This window comes from Pinus tabuliformis, chromosome 4_2, assembly GCF_031772625.1.
Source record: "Pinus tabuliformis cultivar Carrire ecotype Pingquan chromosome 4_2, CPIR1, whole genome shotgun sequence".
Lineage (NCBI taxonomy): Eukaryota > Viridiplantae > Streptophyta > Pinopsida > Pinales > Pinaceae > Pinus > Pinus tabuliformis.
This window is the reverse complement of record NC_142304.1, coordinates 714,517,827-714,530,014: the sequence shown is the minus strand read 5'-3', so window position 1 is coordinate 714,530,014 and position 12,188 is coordinate 714,517,827. Positions and strand designations below refer to the sequence as shown.

The 12,188-nt window shown below is 36.1% G+C and overlaps 1 pseudogene across 1 annotated transcript; it reads left to right on the top strand.

Annotated features, from left to right (window-relative positions):
• The first annotated feature begins 6,467 nt into the window (after window positions 1–6,467).
• On the top strand, window positions 6,468–11,602 carry LOC149171515 (alpha terpineol synthase, chloroplastic-like; annotated as a pseudogene). Its single transcript, XR_016259244.1, has 10 exons — window positions 6,468–6,758; window positions 6,857–7,053; window positions 7,154–7,266; window positions 7,381–7,589; window positions 7,869–7,957; window positions 10,075–10,181; window positions 10,299–10,514; window positions 10,618–10,756; window positions 10,860–11,108; window positions 11,236–11,602. The product of XR_016259244.1 is annotated as an alpha terpineol synthase, chloroplastic-like (transcript).
• Window positions 11,603–12,188: the final 586 nt, after the last annotated feature.

Here is a 12,188-nt window from a genome sequence, read left to right as displayed (position 1 = left end):
ACACACTGAGGCAATGCTCTGTTTCTTTTACTCCAGGATCTTTTGTGCATAGAAGACTTAAAAGAAATTTCACTCAGAGAACTAGAGTATTTCACCACCATAAAAGATTTCTATTCATTAAAACAAAAACTGATACATCCTCTTTTACTGAGAGGGATTTACCACTGTAAAATTGTTTTCATATTCACTGCTGTGAAAAACAACTTACTGCTGTAACAAAAGTTTACATGAGCTTACTGCTGTAAAACAAAATTTACATTCACTGGTGTGAAACACTTTTACATGCTGCTGTAAAAACAAAACTTACAGAGTTACAAAAACTCGCTCCACCATTTCCTTTATGCACTGCTGTGCAAAACTACACATGGTTTTTCCACACACCTGAAATTACATCACCCTGGTTCTATCTTTTTACACACTGCTGTGTGTTCAATACATACCACACATGGTTTTCGCTTCACCACTCTAATTTTACTCTACTGTGAACTCACACAAAAACCTCCCGTGTGCCATCCAAGAAAACAATGGTCAACACAGTAATAAATTACATACTCATATCCCATACAAAATTTATGTAATAAGTACATACGCCCATACCTTTTCATAAAAAAAAACTTACGAACTCTATGTAAAACTTTAATATTTTACCTACCACTATGACATTTCATTAAGACGTATGGTCAACCAAAACTTAGATTTACTCCACGCAACATTTAATATTTGCCGTCGGGTGAATTTAAAACATTATGCAATTTGGTTTTGGGAAGCCATCGGGTCCACTCCATCGCATCACAACTTTACTCATGTCAAAGACTTCAACTCTATGACATTGCCGATAGCGATGTGCCGATGCGATATCGGCGATCGCTCATCGCAAACACAAGAGCTTCCTCATAACTCCTTCACTTTGACTTTGCCGATGCGATATCGGCGTTCGCTTATCGCAAAACACAAAGGCTCCTTTATAATGCCTTCACTTCATTTTGCCGATATGCCGACTTGCCGATATGCGATATCGGCGATCGCTGTTGAAATTATATTTTCAACACTCCCCTTTAATTTCAACTGTCGGGCATTCAATCATACCCAAACACTTCCTCAAAAATTCAAAGCTCTTCTGATCCAATGGCTTTGTCAAGATGTCTGCTACCTGTTCCTGAGTCCTGCAATGTTCTACGACAATTTCTCCATTGTTCACCAATTCTCTGATGTAGTGAAACCTGGTATCAATGTGTTTCGTTCTCTTATGAAACACTGAATTCTTTGACAATGCAATAGCTGAGCTATTGTCACAAAAAATCACTGTCGCTTTTGCCTGCTCTTGGCCTAAGCTTCTCAACATTCTTCTCATCCACACTGCTTGACATGCTGCTGCTGTAGCTGCCACGTATTCCGCCTCTGCTGTAGACAATGCTACAATGGACTGCTTCTTAGAAGCCCATGAAATGGCTCCTGAACCCATATTAAAAACATAACCTGAAGTGCTCTTCCGATCATCTACACTTCCAGCCCAATCGCTATCAGTGTAACCAATTAAATCTGAACTTTCTGAGACACTATATAATATGCCAAACATTTTGGTACCTTTGACATACCTCAAAATTCTCTTTGCTGCCTGCCAATGTGCCTCCTTCGGCCTCTCCATGAACCTGGAAATCAAACTAACAGCATACATTAAATCAGGCCTAGTTGCTGTTAAATACATAAGGCTGCCCACAATGCTTTTGTACAGGCTAGGATCAAAATCCTTGCTGCTGTCCTCTCTGCTGAGCTTTAATCCCATCACTGTGGGAGTGATTGCTGCCTTGCATTCTTCCATCTTAAATCTGCTCAAAATTTGATTCACATATCTTGCTTGAGATATAAAAATTCCTTTTTCATTTTGCTCTACTTCTATGCCTAAGAAGTATCTCAAGAAACCCATATCAGTCATTTCAAATTCATCCTTCATGACTGATTTAAAATTCTCGAAAAGATAAATATCATTTCCAGTGAAAATAACATCATCTACATACAAGACAACAATTAAAATTTTACCATCCTTTTCCTTGATGTAGACTGTGGGTTCTCCTTCACATTTGTCGAATTCATTATCTAATAGATATGAATCTATCCTGCTGTACCATGCTCTTGGCGCTTGCTTCAGCCCATAAAGAGCTTTCTTCAATTTGCACACTTTGTGCTCTTCACCTTTCTTCTCATATCCGAGAGGCTGTTCCACATAGACTTCTTCCATTAACACTCCATTTAGGAATGCTGACTTCACGTCCATTTGGTAGACTTTCCATTTGTTTTGTGCTGCTATGGACAGCACTGCTCTCACGGTTTCCATTCTTGCAACCGGAGCGAAAGTCTCCTCATAATCTCTTCCATACTGCTGCTTGTAGCCTTTAACAACCAGCCTTGCCTTGTGCCTTTCTATCTTGCCTTCAGCATTGCTCTTGGTCTTGTAGACCCATTTCACACCAATGACTTCTTTGCCTTTTGGTAGCTCAACCAAATCCCATGTTTTGTTTCTCTCTATGGCATTCATCTCCTCATCCATAGCTTCTATCCATTTCCTATCTTTGATTGCATCCTCGAAATGAATAGGATCATCAACATGACAATACAAGGCAAATAAGGAATTCATTCCTTCTTCATAAATATCACTTAGATTTCTAAACTTCTTACCTCGTTCACTTGGTGTGCAAGTGCTTGAAGATGCACTTGAATTTCCTCCTTGTGGTGTGCTTGGAGAAGCACTCTCATTTATCCTCAATGGTGTACCTTGCTGTCCTTGTGTTGGCGCTGCTGTTTGGGGATTCATTTCAGACACCTCCTCTTCATCTTCATCATGAGACAAACAGTTCTTGACATTCACTGTTTTCTCTATGCTTCCATCCCAAGCTTCCTCTTCAATGAATTGAACATCCCTGCTGACAAAGAACTTCTTGGTAGATGGAATGTACAGCCTGTAGGCTTTGGATTCATCGCTGTATCCAATGAAGATGCATTTCTCCCCTTTGCTGTCCAACTTCCTCCTTAGCTGATCTGGTATGTGTGCATAGGCCACACACCCAAAAACTCTCATGTGGGTGACTCCTTGCTTTCTCCCACTCCATGCCTCTTCTGGCACTTTGTTCATGACTGCTTTTGTAGGACACCTATTCAATATATAAACTGCACAATGTACAGCTTCAGCCCAATACTCATTTGGCAAATGCTTTGCCTTCAACATGCTCCTCGCCATATCCATGATGGTCCTGTTCTTCCTTTCAGCAACTCCATTTTGCTGTGGGGTGTACCGAGTTGTAAACTGTTTATGAATTCCATTTTCTCTACAGAATCTTAGGAATTCCTTGGAGATATACTCACCTCCTCTATCTGTTCTCAAAACTTTTATATGCAGCCCGCTTTGGTTCTCCACAAGTGCTTTGAAATTTTGGAATTTCTCAAACACTTCACTTTTGTTTTTAAGGAAATATATCCAAGTTTTTCTTGTACAATCATCAATGAATGTCAAGAAATATTGGCTGCCAGCTAATGATGGAGCTTGCATTGGTCCACACAAGTCTGAGTGGATAATCTCTAAGGGTGTCTTTGCCCTTATGCTTTTCCCTGATGGAAAACTTTCTCTGTGTTGTTTTCCCAATATGCAGCCTTCACATAGGCTGTCCGGTTTCTCTATCAATGGTAATCCCTTTATCATTCCTTTTCTGCTCAATAAGTTTAGACCTCCAAAATTTAGATGCCCAAATCTCAAGTGCCATAACCAGTTCTCATCCTTTGGCACGCTCTGGAAGTCCTCTTGGGTGACTGCTGCCATTTCCCTTTTGTTCTTCAAATCTGCCCGGATCCGGAGAGGGAACATCCTGTTCCTTGTCATCTTCACTTCAGCAATGCATCTTTTGCTGGGTGGTATATCCATGATGGTGCACACATCATTTTTAAAGAAAACATTGTACCCCTTATGGACAAGCTGTCCAATACTCAAGAGATTACATCTCATTCCGGGGACATAGTAGACATCTGCTATGGTTTTCCTTTCTCCTTGCTTTGAAAGTATTTTTATTTCTCCTTTTCCCATAACAGACACTTTACTATCAGTTCCTAGTGTGACTTCTGATTTCACATTTTTATCTAGGGCAGAAAAGAAGGCTATATTTCCGGTCATATGGTTGCTGCAACCTGAGTCTAAAAACCATATGTCCTCACTATGTGTTTCAGCTATGTTACAAGCTAACAGAACATTGTCTTGACTGCTGTTTTCTCTTGTAACATTTGCATTTTGTCTGCTGTTCATATCATGTTGTTTCTTTCTGCAATCACTAGCATAATGTCCATACTTTTTGCAATAATAGCATTGAACATTAGATTTATCATACCTTTGTCCTTGAGCATGATGTTGATCTCTTTGTTGGCTGCTGCCTTGACCTTGGTTATGATTTGGATTGCTGCCTCTTCCTTGTGCATTTGATGGGTTGTTCCTTCCTCCTCTGTTCTGGCTTCTGCCTCTTCCTCTTTTGTTTCCTCTGCCTTGACCTCTGCCTCTTCCAAAGGACATCTGGGTCTTGAAGGCTTGCTCAAGAGATGAGTTTTCATTCCTACTCAACCTCTGCTCATGTGTTATCAGTGATGCATGTAGCTCATCAACTGAATAGCTTGAGAGATCCTTTGTCTCTTCAATGGTGGTGACTATGGCATCAAACCTTGAGGGTAAGACCCTCAATATTTTCTCCACAATTCTTCTGTCTTCAATGGTTTCTCCATGAGTTCTCATTTGTGTGATTACACCAATCACATGAGTGAAGAATGAGTCAATATTATCTGACTCTTTCATGTTCAAGTTCTCAAAATTCTTTCTCAGCAATTGTAGTTTTGCTGTCTTCACTCTTTCCATGCCTTGATAGGCTGTCTTAAGGGTTTGCCATGCTTCATTGGCTGTCTTAGCTGCTGCTAACCTTGGAAACATACTCTGGTCTACTGCTAGATACAACAACACACGGGTTTTTGAGTCCTTCTTCCTATTGTTCTTCAGCAGATCCTTCTCTCCCTGAGTTAATGCATTGAACTCAGTTTCATCTGCTGGTTCTTCAAAACCTTCTTCAACTATTTCCCATAAATCTTGGGAAGCAAGCAGGGCTGTCATAGTTATTGACCAGTAGTCATAGTTCTTCCCATTAAACTGTGGGAGCTGGGTGTTAAACAAACCCATACCAGTGCTTGTGCTGGCCATTCCTTAACTGTGTGTTTTTTTTAAAAAAACTGACTGTTTCTTTCAGCAGCAACACAAAGAAAAACTTTTGAAATACCTGAATCCTTTGATGTCTGAGTCTTCTATCTGCCTGAGAAGTTTTGGTGCAGCAACAACCTTCTCCCTTCAGCTTCTTGAACACCTTCAAGAGCCTAAGCAAGCTCTGATACCATTGTTGGATATTTTTCTTTTAAATGGGGAAAATACCAAAAACCAATATTTAAACACACTGAGGCAATGCTCTGTTTCTTTTACTCCAGGATCTTTTGTGCATAGAAGACTTAAAAGAAATTTCACTCAGAGAACTAGAGTATTTCACCACCATAAAAGATTTCTATTCATTAAAACAAAAACTGATACATCCTCTTTTACTGAGAGGGATTTACCACTGTAAAATTGTTTTCATATTCACTGCTGTGAAAAACAACTTACTGCTGTAACAAAAGTTTACATGAGCTTACTGCTGTAAAACAAAATTTACATTCACTGGTATGAAACACTTTTACATGCTGCTGTAAAAACAAAACTTACAGAGTTACAAAAACTCGCTCCACCATTTCCTTTATGCACTGCTGTGCAAAACTACACATGGTTTTTCCACACACCTGAAATTACATCACCCTGGTTCTATCTTTTTACACACTGCTGTGTGTTCAATACATACCACACATAGTTTTCGCTTCACCACTCTAATTTTACTCTACTGTGAACTCACACAAAAACCTCCCGTGTGCCATCCAAGAAAACAATGGTCAACACAGTAATAAATTACATACTCATATCCCATACAGAATTTATGTAATAAGTACATACGGCCATACCTTTTCATAAAAAAAAACTTACGAACTCTATGTAAAACTTTAATATTTTACCTACCACTATGACATTTCATTAAGACGTATGGTCAACCAAAACTTAGATTTACTCCACGCAACATTTAATATTTGCCGTCGGGTGAATTTCAAACATTATGCAATTTGGTTTTGGGAAGCCATCGGGTCCACTCCATCGCATCACAACTTTACTCATGTCAAAGACTTCAACTCTATGACATTGCCGATAGCGATGTGCCGATGCGATATCGGCGATCGCTCATCGCAAACACAAGAGCTTCCTCATAACTCCTTCACTTTGACTTTGCCGATGCGATATCGGCGTTCGCTTATCGCAAAACACAAAGGCTCCTTTATAATGCCTTCACTTCATTTTGCCGATATGCCGACTTGCCGATATGCGATATCGGCGATCGCTGTTGAAATTATATTTTCAACAGGCTCCACTTTCTATCATAAAGTTGGCACCCAAAGCGTGCCTGCACGAATCGTTGATCTTCACTCTCGAGCTTCAGCGTTTCCAGAGAACAATCCCAACTCCTGGAGTCATCTGCACGCGACGGAAAACCTTCACCATGTGTTCGACAACCGCTGTATCGGAGGATGGTGGTGTAAAGAGACGCACAGCGAATCATCATGCCAACCTCTGGGACCACGATTTCATACGCTCTCTTTCCACGCCTTACCACGTATTTTCATCTTTCAACTTATTACTAGATGCATTTTCCTTTCCTGGTTTTTTCCTTTTTATTTAGTGTGTGTGTGTTGAATATTGTATATGGGTCAGGCGCCTTCATACCGTGAACGTGCAGAGAGACTTATTAAGGAAGTGAGAGAGATGTTCAGTGAAATTGAAGATGGGCTATCAATCACTCCCCTCAATGATCTGCTTTCACGCCTTTCCATGGTCGACAGCATCGAACGGTTGGGAATCGACAGACATTTCAAAATGGAGATAAAATCAGCGCTGGATTATGTTCACAGGTCAGTCATCGCTGGATCATTATTTATTTCTGCTTTATATATTATGGCATACACATGATTAAATTAATAGGAGAAATCAATTAATTAATTTGACGTACAGTTACTGGAGCGAGAAAGGCATCGGATGTGGCAGAGAAAGTGGTGTTAGTGATCTCAACTCAACTGCACTGGGTCTTCGAACTCTTCGACTACACGGATATCCGGTGTCTTCAAGTACATATAATATCCACATTTCATTACTAAATATTCCCTGCTTTAACTTCTTTTATGATGGCACCCAAGTCATGTTATCAAGTTATTTGATAATACATTACGCATTAATGTCAGGTGTGTTGGAAAACTTTGAAGACGAGAACAGGCAGTTTGTCACTTCTTCCATTGAAAGGGAAGGAGACATGAGGAGTATTTTCAATTTATTTCGGGCATCGCTCGTTGCCTTTCCAAATGAGAAAGTTATGGAAGATGCTGAAATCTTCTGTACAAAATATTTAAAAGAATCCGTACAAAAGATTCCGGTATCTAGCCTTTCACGAGAGGTGAGCAAGGAGTTTGATAAAGAGCATGTAAAACAGATAAACAAAATTCAGTAGCAAATTTCTGATTGATCCATATTTGAAATTCAGAAGCCCATTATGGAAATCAATGTTATTTTCTCCACCTTTTCCTCACGGGGTTTTCCGAAAAGGTTTCTGAATGCCCGGAGCGAGCAATTTTATGAGCATATATTTACGGCTTTTGTTTCGTATCATGTAATGTGTTTAGATCCGTGCCCCTCAAGCTTTTTATAACAATTTGAATTTTATTTGTGGTTGCAGATAGAATACGTTATGGAATATGGTTGGCACACAAATCTCCCACGATTGGAAGCACGGAATTACATCAACGTCTTTGGACGGGACGAAAAGTATAATCAGTATGCCAACTGTCTCACGGACCACTTATTTTCCGTGTGTTCAATTTCTTTTAAGAAATCTGATATTTTTTTAGGATTTATATATTTTCATTTTCATAGAAATTAATATGTATTACAAACCTATTAGATTTAAATTATGTAAAATTATTTTTTTCCCCCAGAGAAAAAAAGCTTAATATATTATATGAGGAATATAAAGTCTAAAAATTGCTAAGATATATCAGCTTGGTATGATTCAGATCTGTATTCCACAAATAGTCTCAAACAAAAACCTATGATCTATAGAGAAAAACATAATGTCTATGAAGCCAACTGAAAATATTTGCTATCAAAATCTCTATAAATGGTGTGGCTAACTTACAAAACAGAGCACTAAAAGTCTGGTAAGACAAAATCATTGATCATATATATATATATAACTTTAATATTTTACTTATGAAATGAGTAGTTAAATTTAGTAATCTATAAATGGTGTGGCTAACTTGCAAAACAGAGCACTAAAACTCTGGTAAGACAAAATCATTGATCATATATATATATAACTTTAATATTTTACTTATGAAATGAGTAGTTAAATTTAGTAATTATGAAATGGGTAGTTAAATTTAGCAATTAATTGATAATAGTTATCTATTATTAATTTTTTAAAATTTTCAGGAAGAAATACAAGTTTTATTAAAACAAATAATATTCTATAATAAAATCTAAAAATTATATATAATTAATATATTAGATATTTTTTAATATTTTTTTATAAGAATAATTGATTTTTAAATTTATTATCTAAAATTACAAAATTTCCAATATAAAATGTTAAATAATTAATATTAAAAATCATTGATCATATATATATATATAACTTTAATATTTTACTTATGAAATGAGTAGTTAAATTTAGTAATTATGAAATGGGTAATTAAATTTAGCAATTAATTGATAATAGTTATCTATTATTAATTTTTTAAAATTTTCAGGAAAAAAGACAAGTCTTATTAAAACAAATGATATTCTATAATAAAATCTAAAAATTATATATAATTAATATATTAGATATTTTTTAATATTTTTTTTATAAGAATAATTGATTTTTAAATTTATATCTAAAATTACAAAATTTCCAATATAAAATGTTAAATAATTAATATTAAATATTAAATATCTAATACTAAATATTAAATTATTATCAATAGTGTATTATACAAATCTATCTAATAAGTTCTTGAAATTTTGATTCATTACATCTATCACAATATCAACTTTTATATTATGTAGAAATTATTGCTCTTCTTGTATATGTATTTTAGTTCAAATAAATATATCATAAATCGATACAATATATCTCATATATAAACAATTTAGATTTAAATTTCATAAATTATTTTTAGATTTAAAATTTATAAATTATATTATATATTTGGAAATATATTATTTTAAAAAATATATTAAATTTTTCCAAAAAAATAATTTAATTAGTAATGACCATATTATTTTTCAAGTTCTCATAATATTTACTTCCCAAAAATATATTAAATTTTAATAAATATTAAATACTAAATTGTAAAAATATTATTAAATTTTCTAAAAAAACATTAATTCCTCACTACAATTATATTTTATACCATTTCTACCCTATACCCTTATATTTTTTTTCTAGTTAAGACTAACCTAAGTACCCACGGGGGATTTCAACCAGTGACTATCACAAATAGTGCCTTAACAAGGCACCCATTCACCATCAATCCAAAGCCCATGAGCACCTATACCCATTTATTAATTAATCATACATTTTATATTTATAAATATTTATATTTAAAAAGTTTATACAAAGTGAAATTCACCATTTTAATTATTAAATGATAAAGATTAGATATTTTATATCATCAAAATTCTCTCATAAAACCATCACCATCTTAAATGTTTTAGATGATTATACTTGGGTAACTTAGTTTGATTACATCGATCATTTTTTTAACGGTTCGAGAAGTGGTTTTGCTTCCCACTTACCCAATACCCAATGGGACATCGTTATTAGCCTCAGAAATCTGCTTTCGAATATTTTAGTTCCGTATAGTATTTCAATTGTGACTAGTTGGAATTTCTATTTTCAGGATGCCATTTATGAACACCGACAAACTTTTAGAACTTGCAAAATTGGACTTCAATATATTTCAATCTTTCAATCCATACAACAAAGGGAGTTGAAAGATATATCCAGGTTATATTAATTTTGTTATTGTATTATACATTTTTTTTGGGAAACAGTTTTGGATAAGTGAGGTCTAATGATATCCAATATTCAAAATAACGTAAAAAGCTACGAATTCATGAGTAGATGGTGGAAAGATTCGGGTTTCCCTGAATTGACGTTTGCTCGCCATCGTCACGTGGAATTCTACACTTTGGCATCTTGCTTTGCCACTCATCCTCAACATTCTGCATTTCGAATCGGCTTTGCCAAAATGTGTCATCTTGTCACGGTTCTCGACGATATCTATGACACCTTTGGAACCATGGACGAGCTCCAACTTTTCACAGCGGCAGTTAAGAGGTATGGTGAACAAACTCCAGAGGAATATTTTCTTTCTTGTATAATGGCTCTGCAGCAACCAACCGATTTAATCAAAATTTGTGGTTATTATTGTAAATGGTAGATGGGATCCGTCCGCAACAGAGTGGCTTCCAGAATATATGAAAGGAGTGTATTTGGTGCTTTACGAAACCGTAAATGAAATGGCACGAGAGGCAGATAAGTCTCAAGGCCGAGACACGATCAACTATGCTCGACACGCTGTATGGACAATACGCATATTTGTTAAAACAAGTATTATTCTTCGATAGGATTTCGCTAGGCTGATTGCTGATCAGTTAATTTTGTTTGATTGTGTATGTGCAGTGGGAGGCCTTTCTTGATTCATTTATGAAAGAAGCAGCGTGGATCTCCACTGGTTATCTTCCAACATTCGAGGAGTACTACGAGAACGGAAAAGTTAGTTTTGGTTATCGTATAATCCAACTGCAACCCACTCTCACGCTGGACATTCCCCTTCCTCAACACATCCTCCAGGAAGTTGACTTTCCATCGAGGTTCAATAGCTTGGCATCTGCCATCCTTCGACTGAAAAGTGACACTCGTGGTTACAAGGTACGACCTATATCCATTCGAACGCAAATGGAAGAGGTTTTGCGTTACATTGCGTGATTGAATTTTAACTAGTTTTGATTAAAATATCATACAATTGATGATTCTGAAATTGGCACGATGAATGCAGGCGGAAAAGGCCCGTGGAGAAGCAGCTTCATGTATATCATGTTATATGAAAGATAATCCTGGATTAACAGAGGAAGAAGCTGTCAATCATATCCATGGCATGGTGAATGAGTTAATCAAAGAATTAAATTGGGAGCTTCTCAAACCATATAGCAATGTTCCCATGTCTTCCAAGAAACATTCCTTTGACATTACCGGAGCTATCCATCATGGCTACAAATACCGAGACGGTTACAGTGTCACCACCAATGAAATGAAGAATTTGGTCATGATAACAGTCCTCGAGCCCGTGCCTATATAAGAACGCCTCAAATAATTATAACTGATAACTGTATGCGGTTTCTTGCCCGACCATATTGTCCACCAGACATACATAACGCCTTGTTTCCAGAGACAGTTTGATAAGTCGTACCTTCGGTAAATTCAATTTGAGACAGTTTGATAAGTCGTACCTTTGGTAAATTCAATTTCTCCTATATTCGAGTGTTTCGCAAATGTTAGAATAACATCACGTAGACTCTAGAATATGAAAAGTATTGAATAGTATCTTAGACATTCAAATCTCTTCGTAGAACCTAATCTTGAAAACAAATGATTACAATTCGTATAACTAGCAATTGTCTCAAATGGTACAAAGAGAGGCCGATAGGATTATTAAATTAGAATTGTTGAATTTCTCTAGAAGAGATGTTGGTTCAAGCCTACAAGGAGCAAAGAGATTTGATGTTTGGAGTTCTATGCTTTTTGGACACCATATTCCTTTAAATACAACTTAATTTTTTAGAAAAGTTCAAGCCCAATGCAGTTCTGCCATGATATTGACAAATTCAAAGTAAACTGGTATACAAGAGAATGTACCAAGCTAAACCACAAGTTACACATCTTCAGACCTGAAAAAGTACATAACAATGGTTTGGCAAATCAATAACGATATCATAATTTCTTTTCCTTCCA